Source organism: Ammodytes marinus (genome assembly GCF_949987685.1).
Source record: "Ammodytes marinus genome assembly, chromosome: 11".
Lineage (NCBI taxonomy): Eukaryota > Metazoa > Chordata > Actinopteri > Uranoscopiformes > Ammodytidae > Ammodytes > Ammodytes marinus.
Genome location: NC_137215.1, coordinates 26,443,475 through 26,456,870, shown reverse-complemented (window position 1 = coordinate 26,456,870; position 13,396 = coordinate 26,443,475).

The window sequence follows — 13,396 nt, the reverse complement described above, 5'->3', positions numbered from 1 at the left end:
ATCGCAACTTTTACACACTTTTGTGGCTCTATTCCTCAAACAGGTTTCTCCTTCCCAAATATGACACTGGTAAAAAAAAAGGTGAGATGAACAAAGTTAACTATATTTGAATTGATAAATTACTTTTTATTTTTATTTAGTTAAATTGTCTATTAGTCTTAACTGTACTGGTCAGCTCCTTAACACTCAATTCTTACACACCTGAAAGTCAATTTACATGACGGTTAGTCCAGCAAGGAGGCTTTGGAATGAAAACAAAAAGAGAAACAAGAGACATCCTGAGCTGGTCCCGAGTGTAGGTATCAGGTTGGTCCAGGGCATATTTTAAAGGTCCATTCATTACCGTCAAATTTAAGGCAGATGACAATTTGATCCCTTCTGAACTTTGCCGTGCTTGGTCCACCTCTGCCTGCTGTTGCAGAGCTTCTCTCCTATATAACAGCTGGCCCCCTGTGCAGCATTTCACTTCACAAGTGTGAGTGAATCTGTGATCTGTGGTTGTAATCCAATTTGGCAAAATTCTGCTTTTGTAGTCCCACAAACTCAAACAGAGTGATACGTCTGCATGGTGGGGGAAGGAGAAACTTATTTTATCAACATCATTCAACTGTTTGTCATAATTTCCTGCAACATTATTTTTTCACAAACAAGTTCTAGAGTTATTTGTCGATTACTTGATCAGTCATTTGACAGACGACAACTTGCCGAAATCAATGGAACGCTATTCTAAAGTTGTTTGCTTGAATATCCATGGGTTTTGCATATCGCATACTTGCACATCAGCCACTACAGTGGACTCTAGTGTGTCATCCCATGCACTGCCAACCAGTGGCCAACCGTTGTAAGTGCAACAACAATTTGTCAAATCCAAGATGGACGACGGAGGAGCAGAAACGCCAAGCAGCTCAGGAATATCCTGTATATTCTTCTATAGTAGTATAAAATCTGGCAACATCAAGTAACAACTTTGGAGTAATGTCATTGCTAAAAATTTCAATGTATTGATTTTACATTGGGAGCAAATTACGTTTGATCATTACGTCAACTCAATTGGACATCATGCATTGCTGGCTACATTTCAACTACAATTCAAGCAGCTACTGTTACTGCAGCTTTGGTGTGCTTGAAAATTACTCATCTCCTGTAACTTTTTGGCTGTAAATCATTTGTATAGTATATGCTGTATGTTGTGCAGATTGTCCCATTATGTGAGTAACAGTTAGTGTATGTATGTGCAATGTTGTATTCAAGTGCAGAGGGTGATAGAAAGGCCTACAGGGTGGTGGAGCAAATACCATCTGAGTCAGGTGAGGATGATGCTAGTGGGAGTGATGATGAGTGGCTTCCAGACAAAGCATTAGCAAAATGCTAGCAGTAGTGACAGTGGAGATGAGGATGCTGAGGGAACTGAGGATGCACCACACCACCTGACAGAGCTCAAGGCAGAAATTGGAAGGAAGGGCTTCGTCTTGAATTGATAGCAAATGCCATGCCAGTGAACAGATTTTAGCAGATTCTGAGGTACATTCCCTTTGTTGATAATTGCTCAAAAGGAGCCAGGAAATGCTAAGCGATTCAAACTCGGACCAGTGTTAAATGCACTTGAGAAAGATCTTCTATTCAGCAGTCGATCCTGAAAAATGTGAATCGATTGATGAACAAATAATTTTCTTCAAGGGCCTCTGGTCTCTCAAGCATGCAGTATATCCCAATGGGTGAGAGCAGGGTCCATTTGGATATGTGTACAAATTTGAAATGTATCAGGGTTTAGCTGGATGTGGTGATGTCAGTCGATTGGGAATGGCTGCAGATAGTCTTGTGCCTTCGTGATGTCATACAGCCGAAGAATCACAAGGTGTATTTTGAAACTTAAGAGTTAAAAGCAACTCGAAACTGAAGGAACAGGAGCTGGATCTGTTGTCACCAATGCTCAAAACATAACTGTCACACATTGGTAAAATAGTTCCGTGATCCACATGGCTTCTTCCTGCATTGGGTCAGTCCCCCATGAGATTTACCCAAAAAGAAAAAAAAGATGCTCAACATCCAAAGGCCATTATCCTTGAAGCTGTACAATAAGCATAGGGGAGGAGACGCAAAAACAAACTGAGGTATTCTACAGAATGTCTGGATTGGGAAAGAAGGATCCTCTGCATTTCAAGGCATCTGTAGCTTGTGCGCTAATAAAGGCAGGCAGGTTCCATTCAGACACAGATAAGAAGACCCAGTGCCACCCCCATCTCCTTTGAAGCGCAGAGCAGTTGTCCAAGCCATCCCCCTGAAAAAACTAACTCAAACTACTGGCCTCAGCTCACCAACAGCTACAAATGCGAAGAGGTGCCATGATGCTGCATGCAAACGAAAAAATAAAAACATGTACATCGGCATGCACAACTGTATGCACATGTGTTGTGGCTTTGTGCCCTGGGTGGTTTGGCAGTTTTCATAGAAGATGTACTGCTGAATTACATTTGAAACACTATGGACAATATTTCTCGGTTCCATTTATAGAAAATGTTAATTGAAAAAGTGGTTCAACATTTTTGCATTACATTGAAGTATAAGAGTATGTTCAAATATGTGAGCAGGCAGGCACGTGTGTGTGTGTGTGTGTGTGTGTGTGTGTGTGTGTGTGTGTGTGTGTGTGTGTGTGTGTGTGTGTGTGTGTGTCTGCATGCGTGTGTGCGTGCGTGTACATTTCAGCAGTTTTCTGCTTGTGTATTGTGATCATGTGCGTTGTATGTTTAAACTTGTCTGTGCTCTGAGCCTGATTTCATATCATAACCACATTATGCATAAGGGCCTGATTGTGTTCACTGTGTGTGACGGGATCGCGTGTGTGCATGCCATTTCTTTGCGTGCGGTCAGCAATAGTGAAGCACCAATGTCCAACCTTGTCCCTCAACCGGAACATTTAAGCTGGAGAGGTTGCCATGGGGATAATAAAAAAATATAGGGACCTTGCAACGGGAACAATCTATTGAAATTCACATATGTTGTGAACTTTTCTACTGTCATGTCCTATCCTATTGACCTTGAAGACTAGAATTTAAGAAAAACACTTCAGACTCTAACCCATGCTGTTTGCAATACATCTACAACTACAGTTTATCCAGTGTTCGTTTGAGTCAAAAACGATTACATTAATCAAAGCTTTAAAGAGGACACCATTTTCAGGTATTTTCTTTATGTTGGAGCAACTAGACAAGATCGACCGCACAGTAAACTCTGCAGATCTTCGCGGAATAACCCTCTCTCTATCGTACACTTTCAGAAGTCACTTACACGGTTTGTGAGTGGGCACCACAGCTTTAGCTTTAGCTCAGTGTATTCAGAGACTTTGTGCTCAGCACCCCTTTTGTCCGAACAAGAAAAAGACACAACAGAACTGATGATTGGAAACTGGATTGTTTGAATAAAGCATATTTTGACAAGTTCATCTATTGTATGCAAACCTTGAATCCATTTTGAGATTATTTAGATTTTGGGTCAATGGTTCTGCATGTAGTAAAACTAAAAAGTCTACTACTATCTTTTGCATGTGTGAATGTACAGTATTTGCTCGGGCTGTATAGACAGTAGACATGTTTAAAAATGTCAATACATTCCTGATTCTTTACAATTGGCTGTACACATTAAACAATGGTGGATATTGGGTTTAACTAGCACACATAAGTACGTGCCTTACATACACACATAACTACACAGTATATGGAATAAGACTGAACATACTGTATACTATGAGAAAAATAAAATAAGAGTCCTTCCGTTGAAACACACTTTGCATTCTCTTTCAGAGTCCAAATCCTGAGCTCCATGGGAATACAGCTATAATTATAATTTTTATCAGTCTGGCTGCTGCCCACATAGCATTAAATTGTTAGCTAACATTTCTCATAAATAGATGTCATTAATTTTCTGGGAGATGCCCATGTACATTTGCTAATAAGAAATGGTGGGGGATCCTGCGTTTGAACAACAGGATTAGTGTAACACACAGTGACTGAAATATATTATCCTTTATTTAGACGCTCTCATTCATGAAGGACAACACTTCACATCAAATAGGCACTATCGCTTTGGAAGGAGTTGTGGAAATGTGCTGGTATATTTGTGTATGGTTGCCCTTGGTTTTAATATTGAATGAATTATGGGGGAAATTGCTTGAAAATCCTCCCAGTACATTATAAAGTCACACTGAGAGAAGGGGTCAGTAGGTTAAGAGAGAATGACCAAAGGCCTGCCAATCACCTTGCGCCCAAGGTTGCTGACAAAATCCTGGGAATGTGTGGTTAATTTATGAGAGTTCAGTTCAAATTGTTGGTAACACTTTATAATAACTATCCGTTGTAACTCGTTAATAGATCATTAGTAAACTCTTAATTAATGATTATTAATGATTTGTTAAGTGTTTGTTAGCAGTTTGTTAAGGATTTATAACAATGGTAGATAGTTAATAGCTTAATAATTGAATCAGTTCATCTGGGAGGTAATACGAGATTAACTGATCACGTCACATTCAAGTCCATGGCATGCACAGTGTGTATTGAGTTTATTTAAAAATATTTGAAAATGGGGCTGCCCTCAGTTGCCCATGCACTGTGTATAGTCTATAGCCTATTTCAGCCTCGTCGGTATCTCGGATTACCTCCCAGATGAACTGATTCAATTATTAAGCTATTAACTATCTACCACTGTTATAAATCCTTAACAAACTGCTAACAAACACTTAACAAATCATTAATAATCCTTAATTAAGAGTTTACTAATGATCTATTAACGAGTTACAATGGATAGTTATTATAAAGTGTTACCAAATTGTTTTATAGTATTGTGCTTGGACTAGAAGAGGAGATATGGTAGGTTCTGGAAAAAGAGGAGGCCTCAAAAGGAGACTCCTTTTTAAAGGATAGCTCAACATTTAATGAACAACACCGGGGCACTCGTGGTTTAGTGGTTAGAGCTCTACCACTTCACCACCTAGTCTCGAGCTGTGTCCGTCTGCCGTTTGGTCCTGAATAACTATTGTACTGTGGAGATGTTTTCAATAACAACAGCTGCCTGCTGAGACATTGCTCAGAAATGTAACAAGGTTGATAATCTGTTGTTCATCAAGATATAGTTCCAGCTCATAACCCACGCCCTAAAATCACAAGGGGCCTGCCCGTCATTCCGACGCCTCATCATTCCAACATTTCAATGTTCCGAAATATTTCCCATTAGATTGACATGCCACTATTCCATAGGTTCAATGTTACGAAAACGGAATGCATTGGTCCGAAGCGCCGTTTGTCCGATTACGCATTGTCGCATTAGGCCGACGGTCCAATATGCCGAAAATATAAAGAGTAGCCATGTGTGTATAAAGAGTGTCATACCTCGATCTCTCTCTCTCTCTTGCTCCCTCTTTCTCTCTCTTAACCTGAGCACCTACATATCACGTTCACAATGAATATTGGAGAGAAAAGTGACAACGCTTCACTTCATTTTCACACACTAGCCCCTTTTACACAGAGATTGCGGCATATTGACGGAATAACATCACTCCAATATGCCGGCTTTGCTTGCTTCTGTGTTATTTACACAGAACCAAGCAACGCCGGCCTGCTGGCGCATCAGTAGCTCGTTTTACACAGTGCTCCGGAATGAAAGAGGTGCTTGTAAACAGTGTCAGGTGACGTAAACATTTAGCGCCGCGCCGGTCAGCTGCTTTACAACAACAACACTGGCTGGTGAATTGAGAGCAGAAGTGCTGGAGCTTGCAGTAAGAGGGCCGTATTTTACTGTCCCCACGATGTGCCAGTTGATCTCGCTACGCGCCGTGATTAATGTTAAACACACGTCCTTCAACTGCTAACATGGTCGCATGTTTAGAACGTAGACTATGGAACGTCAAACGCCCCCCTGTTCCGCAACAACAAGCTGGAGCATTTAAACAGAGAGGCGAAACTGATTGTGTCGGGAATCTTACTACCCCCCGAGGTAGTAAAATTCCCGGAACAATCTCTCGCACCTTTCTTCCCTCGTTCCGCAACTGTCGCATTTAAACAGCAGGGCGGAGGGCCGAAAGGCCGGCATATTCCCGGCTTTCACTAGCTGTGTAAAAGGGGCTGGTGTTTCAGCACCATGGACAGAGAGCGGAGGTTTAGTTCTTAACACGAACACACACGTCACACACACACACACACACACACACATCATGGTGGGTGGTAGTAGTAAGAGAACTATAGATCTGTAATAACTAAAGGGGCATGTGAACCAATCTCCTGTGCGTTTTTAATTTGTGTAAAAGAGCCGGGTGCAGGGTGGCAATGGAAAGGCCTTTTTAATGGAGATACACTCAGAGCCCATTTCATGTCATTACACCACCACAGGGAGAGACCAGAGGAAGGAGCTTAATGGTCGAGGGAGAAGAGCGCTTGTAAAACCACACACACAGGCCGTGTCTGAACTGCCATACTAACGTCCTACTCATACTCATTTTGACTTCAATTTGAGTATGTGACGGTTGGGTATGCGAGTTTGGGTATGTGAGAAATTCCCGGATGAGTACTAACTTCCGGGAAGATTTTGGGTATGAATCGATCGTATACTTTTCCTACTCAACCGCCCCACAATGCACTGGGTCAATTCTACCCGCCCAGGAAAATGAAATATTTTCGAGCAAGTTGCTAGGCAACAACATTGTTTGGGGTTCCGCGATCTGACAACTGTACGTGCAGTCATTCATACACTCTTACAATAGATAAGAGATGAAGATAAATACCTAACAACATTAGAGTCACTAAGTGAAATGAGTGTTGTGAGTCTGATAGTGGAGAGAGATCAGAACAGATCGCTGTCCCACACACCGCGGCTCGTCCAGCTCAACTCACAGACAGCTGAGTGCTGATGAGCCGGACAGAGAGCGTCGGAGGGATCCTCCGCCTCAAAACATCATTATTATAAAACAAGAGGTCTAAAACACAGATGATGAACACAGGACTGTAAAAATCTAGTTCAATATCTAACCTGTAGAGGGCGGTTATAAGCTTAACAGTGTCTAAACTGCCTGAATCTTATAAGAAGAAGAAGAAATTCTTCATTGCTTGAGTATACTTCAACTGAGAACGTTTTAGACGCAGCTCGCATACACAATCGATCTTTGAGTAGAGAGTATGCAGTATATAGATGGTGAGTATGTAGGATGTAGGACGCTAGTATGGCAGTTCAGACACGGCCACACACTCAGTGAAGACGCAGTATCAATGGTTGCTTCAACTCACTCAATCTACCGACCAGATCTCACTTCTTCTCTCAACACACAAGCAGAGACAGTTACGCACGCGCACACACACACACACACACACACACACACACTCCTCCAACGGTCTTTCTTTCTTTCTATTTTTTTCCTCCATGATTATTCTATCACGCTAGAGTTTGTTTAAGACCCCATTAGAATCAAAAGGGCGACAATTTTCTTAATCAAGCTTAATTTATTAAAACATCAGCCGGCGCTATTAACATTAACAGGATGAGGCAGGCGCAGGCAGACAGCAGGGAGGCAGTACACGAGGAAGATAAACTAAGAAATGGAAGGAAGGAAGACCAGAACAAAGGAACAAGAAAAGACAAAGTATAATCAAGGAGTGAAATCAAAGTGTTTTTTTTTCTTATGTTTCTTTGCATATTTTTGAGAAAACAGTTTACTCCTGCTGTGTTTTTGCACTGCATTACCCAGACATCCCTTTGTCAATCAAATGTGACTATAAAACAGACAGGAAGTGTTATGATTAGGGTCACTGAGGTAATTGTGATGTTTTTGTCTTGGCATTTTGCAGCAAGCAATCACAATACAGAATGGAAATGAACATAGTTTTTACCCCACTTCATATCCAGCGGATCAAAATGCCAATATAATTTCGTAAGCATCTGAGAAAAAATTCTTAGTTGTTTTTGCAAGATTTTTAGGTATATATATATATATATAATTATGTATCATAGGTTGAATTAAAGCAAATTATTCTTAACGTATTGCAAGATCTGTTGCAAAATGATGGAAGTCTATGGAGCCTAGTTTAGATTTTTGACGATGCAAAATAGCTGCTATTTAGTTTTTTTCTATTACAAAAACATATTATTATTATTATGTGTCATCATTCGAAAGCAAATGTTACATGGTGGCTTGTATTTAACACAGTGATCCTGTTGACTTAAATTCATGTATACGTCTGCAGTCACATATACACTACACAGATATACACATTCACACTTTTTTAAATTGTAGAATTCAGAACTTGCAGAATGTCCCTCAGAGGTAATGTGCACCAGCTTTGGTTAGAAAAGCACAAAGCAAACTTGATTCATCAGACTTTACATTACAAAAAAAAAAGATCATTGTCACAACTTTGTGACAATTTTGCATATCAAAAAAAGAAAATATAATGACTTTGGTCTGGTGTGAAATTTGAGTAAGGATGTACCAAATCTGAATGTTGTATCTGTGTGTGTACATAAATCTAGATAGTCCGAAATCTCATGAGCACAAAATGACCATCCATACACTGAGCGCTGAATTACTACACCATCCAGCTCTTGACGCACCTCAAATGCTCAACAATTTTTCAGTTTTCTCCCTGGCTTTTCCTGTTCATTAAATAAAATATACAGAACATATAACTGACAGTGAAAAAAGGCAAATTTTGCTATCGAAGAGGCTTGTATAAAGTGGGGGAGGGGAGGGGAGGGGGGGGGACTTATTTTGATTTTGAATTGATTTTGATTTATTAGGATCCCCATTAGCAAAACACCGGAGTGAGAGCTAGTCTTCCTGGGGTCTGAAACTTATCACTTCAACTTTATTTTGCTGCCACCCTGGTTTGAATGTGTTTACCAAGTTTGAGTTGCTAAAGCTTTGTGTCTCGTACTTCCAATTCCATTTGCCAACATCTTAGGAACTCCAATTCACAATGAAACACGTTTGTGTCTTCATCAAAAGATTCCACTAGCATACATAGAGAGCATTTAGTCAAGCGTCATGCCCCAAGCTCCTTGACGTACCTTTTCAAATGGAATTCAAACCACACTCAAACAGGAAATAGTGGTCAGTCGGGCAGCAACGATCACTAGTAAACCAATTTCTACTTTGTACACTTGCCCAGACACCTTTAACACTCTTCCCACTAAGTACTAATGCTCCTCATGTGTATTGACATACGCCGTTGACAAGTCAATTCAATTTACCTTAGGAAAACGGTTAGTGTTTTTTATTAGGTTAATTAGCCGGCCCCCTGCGGGAGTTGCGGGACGAGCGAGATAAGAGATGAATTCACCGCTCTCCTGTAATGGCCAACAGGCCTAAGACGCTCAAAGAATGGTAATTTGTCATCATAGAGTGACTATCATATGCTGACACATTATACAGACGCACCACACATACTGCCAATTAAATTTTTTCATGAAATTGAAGGGGTTCTCGGCCAATTTAATAAAAGATATGTTTATTCGTCATGGGGAGTACTATACAGCCTGTAAAAATTATTTTACAATGAGGCTCTGGAGAAGCTTCGTTAATTCAGGGAAATAACCAAGAATGAGGTCTTGGCGATATCCCCAAAGAAAAGGAAAAAAAAATACTAATTTAGCAATCCACTGACTTTTCTTTTAAGTTGTAACATAAAGTTTATGTTGCTGTGTAATGCCTAGACAACTATTGGAAGGAATGCCATTACATTGTGTACAGACATTCATTCATTTGTGACTAAAAAAATAGGCAATAATCAAATTTGATATGTTCACAGACCTCCCGTAAAACAATAAACCCCACTCGAACCTTCAAACCCATAAACACTTTAACTTGAAGTGACACATGAAAAATGAATATACACACATTGACTACGAATAAATACAATAGCATCCCCACCTATTATTATTCTACAGCCAACCTTGCATATGACATGCACAACGTACGTACACCAACTGCATGTCCCCTGTTGAGTGCACTCAGGGCGGTATGTGGTATAGGACTGTAACAGGGCAGTGTGGAGGCTCCCTTGCCAAAAGCCTTATTGATTGGGATGAAGGTCTTTTGATGAGGTAGATTGCTCATCAGGCTGGAACGACATGCGTCTTAAGATGTGACGCCTTTTCAGACCAGCCCAGAGGGGGCCATCGACCAAGGCATGTCCATCCTATCCTGTGTGTGTGTGTGTGTGTGTGTGTGTGTGTGTGTGTGTGTGTGTGTGTGTGTGTGTGTGTGTGTGTGTGTGTTTATGAGTGTGTGCCTTTATGAGTGTGTATGTGTCCGTCTTCGATGGTCACACTAAAGATGAGGCAGCATTGATTAGAGGTAGGCCTATCTGGTTCACGCTGGCCCCCACCCTTAAGTGTCCTCTGTTGGGGGAAGGACACGACTGGTGCTGGGCAGTGAACTTCATGCTCCAGCCCCGAGACACGTTGGACAAAAATTCAGAAATGCAATAAAGAAAGCTAAGATAAAAATCTTATTTGTGTATTTTGTTTTTCCTCCAGCTAGTTGTGAGTTTACTTCTTAAACTATTGAGTAATGCTGGTTATTTATGGCCAGGCCTACTAACTGGATCGTGTGTCCAAATGTACCTGTGTAGGAGAGGTTAAAAAAAATGCCAAAATTAACTGCTTGGCAGTTGTATATCACTGATAAAATATGCCCATTCACTCACAAATCCATGAAACATACAGTATATTCACAACTACTCATTCTTGTTAACATCCTTCATGTCACATGAAATAAGTTGTTTTGAAAGTAATATTGAACAAAACAAAGTCCAGTTAGTTGCAAAAGGTGTGTCTAAGTCTAATTGTTGCACCTATTTAGCACCACATTTAGCAGTTAGCTGGAGAAGGTAGTGGAACATGTAGCAGCTAAAGAGCCAGATAAGTCACATTTCATAACTCACGAGTTAGCAATGCTTCTTTACTTTTACATTACGGTCTTTTTCATCTATGGAATTGCTGGTACTACTAGAAATAATACACCATCGCAACTTGCTCAATTGAGAAACAACTGAAGTTCAAGATTCAAATATTCAAAGTGTTTATTGTCCTATGCACGATAAGAACATGTTCTCAGTCACGCAATTAAATTATTCCTTTCTTTTCCACAGAATGAATGCCAAGAAATATATAAATATACACTACACAATATACAAGTAAATAGAAAAAAGCAGCAACACTGTAGAATATATAATTTACAAGGCAAATATAACCCTCAGCCTGTGTAGCCTTTGTTTGTTTTTTTCTAATTTAGGATTTCATCATTTACAAAGTAATTTCCCCTATTGGGGACTTGAAATCATAAAAGTGCTTTTTCACATTTGCAATCACACCTGAAGAGCACCAATGTGTAAGACTCAGACAAAACTCATACACAAAGAGGTTTCTAGTGATGAACAGGGCCGGCAGTAATTATTATTTATTTTTTTTAGGTGGAAGTCCAGACCCACTATCGGACGGACCTGTTCATTCGCTGTCCAAGAAAATGTCAAATAAAATTCAGACAATTAATTAATACTAAAGAATATACCATTACCATGCACTGCTTCTAATTGTATTATTGGGTGGGCAGGACAGCCTGCCTCCAAGTTACCCACCCGCTTAAAGTGGTCACTGGTCAGCAGAGCCGGCCCGAGGCATAAGCGAAATGAGCGGTTGCTTAGGGTCCCGACTGCCAGGGGGGCCCCCCCAATTTATTTTTTTATTTCGTTTTTTTTTTAGTTTGTGTGTTTGATATCAACATCATATTATGTAAATGTAAATTATCATACAATAAAAGGAATACAATGTTTTGGTAGATAGTTAATAGCTTAATAATTGAATCAGTTCATCTGGGAGGTAATCCGAGGTTAACTGATCACGTCACGTTCAAGTCCATGGCATGCACAGTTAGTATTGAGTTTATTTAAAAATATTTGAAAATGGGGCTGCCCTATAGCCTATTTCAGCCTCGTCTGTGGAAACAAAGATAACTGGACAACCGAGTTCTTCTGCTTCGTTCCTCTCACTGCATTTAAATGAATTCATTATATTACAGAAAAATATGTCCCGTAAAAGAAAAAGAGCACCAAGCCCATCCCAGAGGACCCTGCATAATATTTTTATATTATTTCAAATTTATATTTCTATGGAAAATCCATGTCTTTCTTCAATAGCTTCTAATTCATCCGACCCAGTGTCTCCAAATTATTTGTTCACACAAAATTCCTCAGATTTAGCATCTTAATTTTCCTCTCAAAGTGCACCAGATTCATGCATTTCACTTTAAAAAGGTAAAAGAAAAAAATCTCCCGGAGGGGGGGGGGGGGGGGGGCATACCCCCGGACCCCCCTAGCAGAGTTGTGACCTCGGCTGGCTACTATTTTCACCCAGCTGGACATTGGAGCCAATAGTGGAAATACTATATATCTATGTGTATAGTATATAGCTCTGGACTTCCCAAAGCTTTCTCTTCAATCAGCTCAGGCTGCCTACAGTTAATACTGCGATTAAAAAAAAAAGATACATTATGTTGTATATAATGTATATTATATGTTATTCATAAACATTTTGGAGAAAAAAAACATGCAAGAATCAAATCTCCCACACAGCAACACTCAAAGTTTATTTGCATATTGTGTTCTACACAATTCACAGTAAATGTGCCAAAAATCAGACGCAGAAATCTTGCAGGTGTGCCCACCTAAAATTTCTACAGGCCCACCCTAATCTGACTGTCTAGAACCGGGCCTGGTGATGAACATGGGGTTCTTGTATTGGAAGTAGCTTGAACTTTAAATACATTGTCCAACTATTAATAAAACTCTACTCATTCACTTGAAATTTCAAGTAATGAATCAATAATGCCAAGAGTTGCGTAAAGGACGACGATAACCCATTCAACAATTCAATACAGTACTGAAGCCTCTCCATGCTGCTAACTCTTTTTATTTCAATCAAGGTCTGTCCACAGGCTTTATATAAACCTCATTCCTTTGTCATTCTTTCTCCAACTATAACCAATCCAGGTGAAAAGTACAAGAACAATGCAAGACTGTTGGCTAAACCACATGGCCAAATCAGATTTATTGATATTTCCTCCATTTTTGTCCTGTTGTAGTTTTTATCCAGATATTTTGGGGGGGTTTCGGGTGTTGTCCAAGGAAAGATGGCGATAGAAGGAGTGGACTATCCATGAGTTTCAACCACAGCCTCTTTTTTTAGCTCTGCTACCCCAGCTCTAAATAATTTATTAGAATTGATTTTAACCCGGCCTTGACCTGAGCCAGGATGGACAGACAGTGCCGCCCAAGCATGAACGCGTGTTTACGTGTGTGTGTGTGTGTGTTTACATGCATTTGTGTCCGTGTGGTTTTTTTGTTTCCAAAAATGAAGGAGCAGT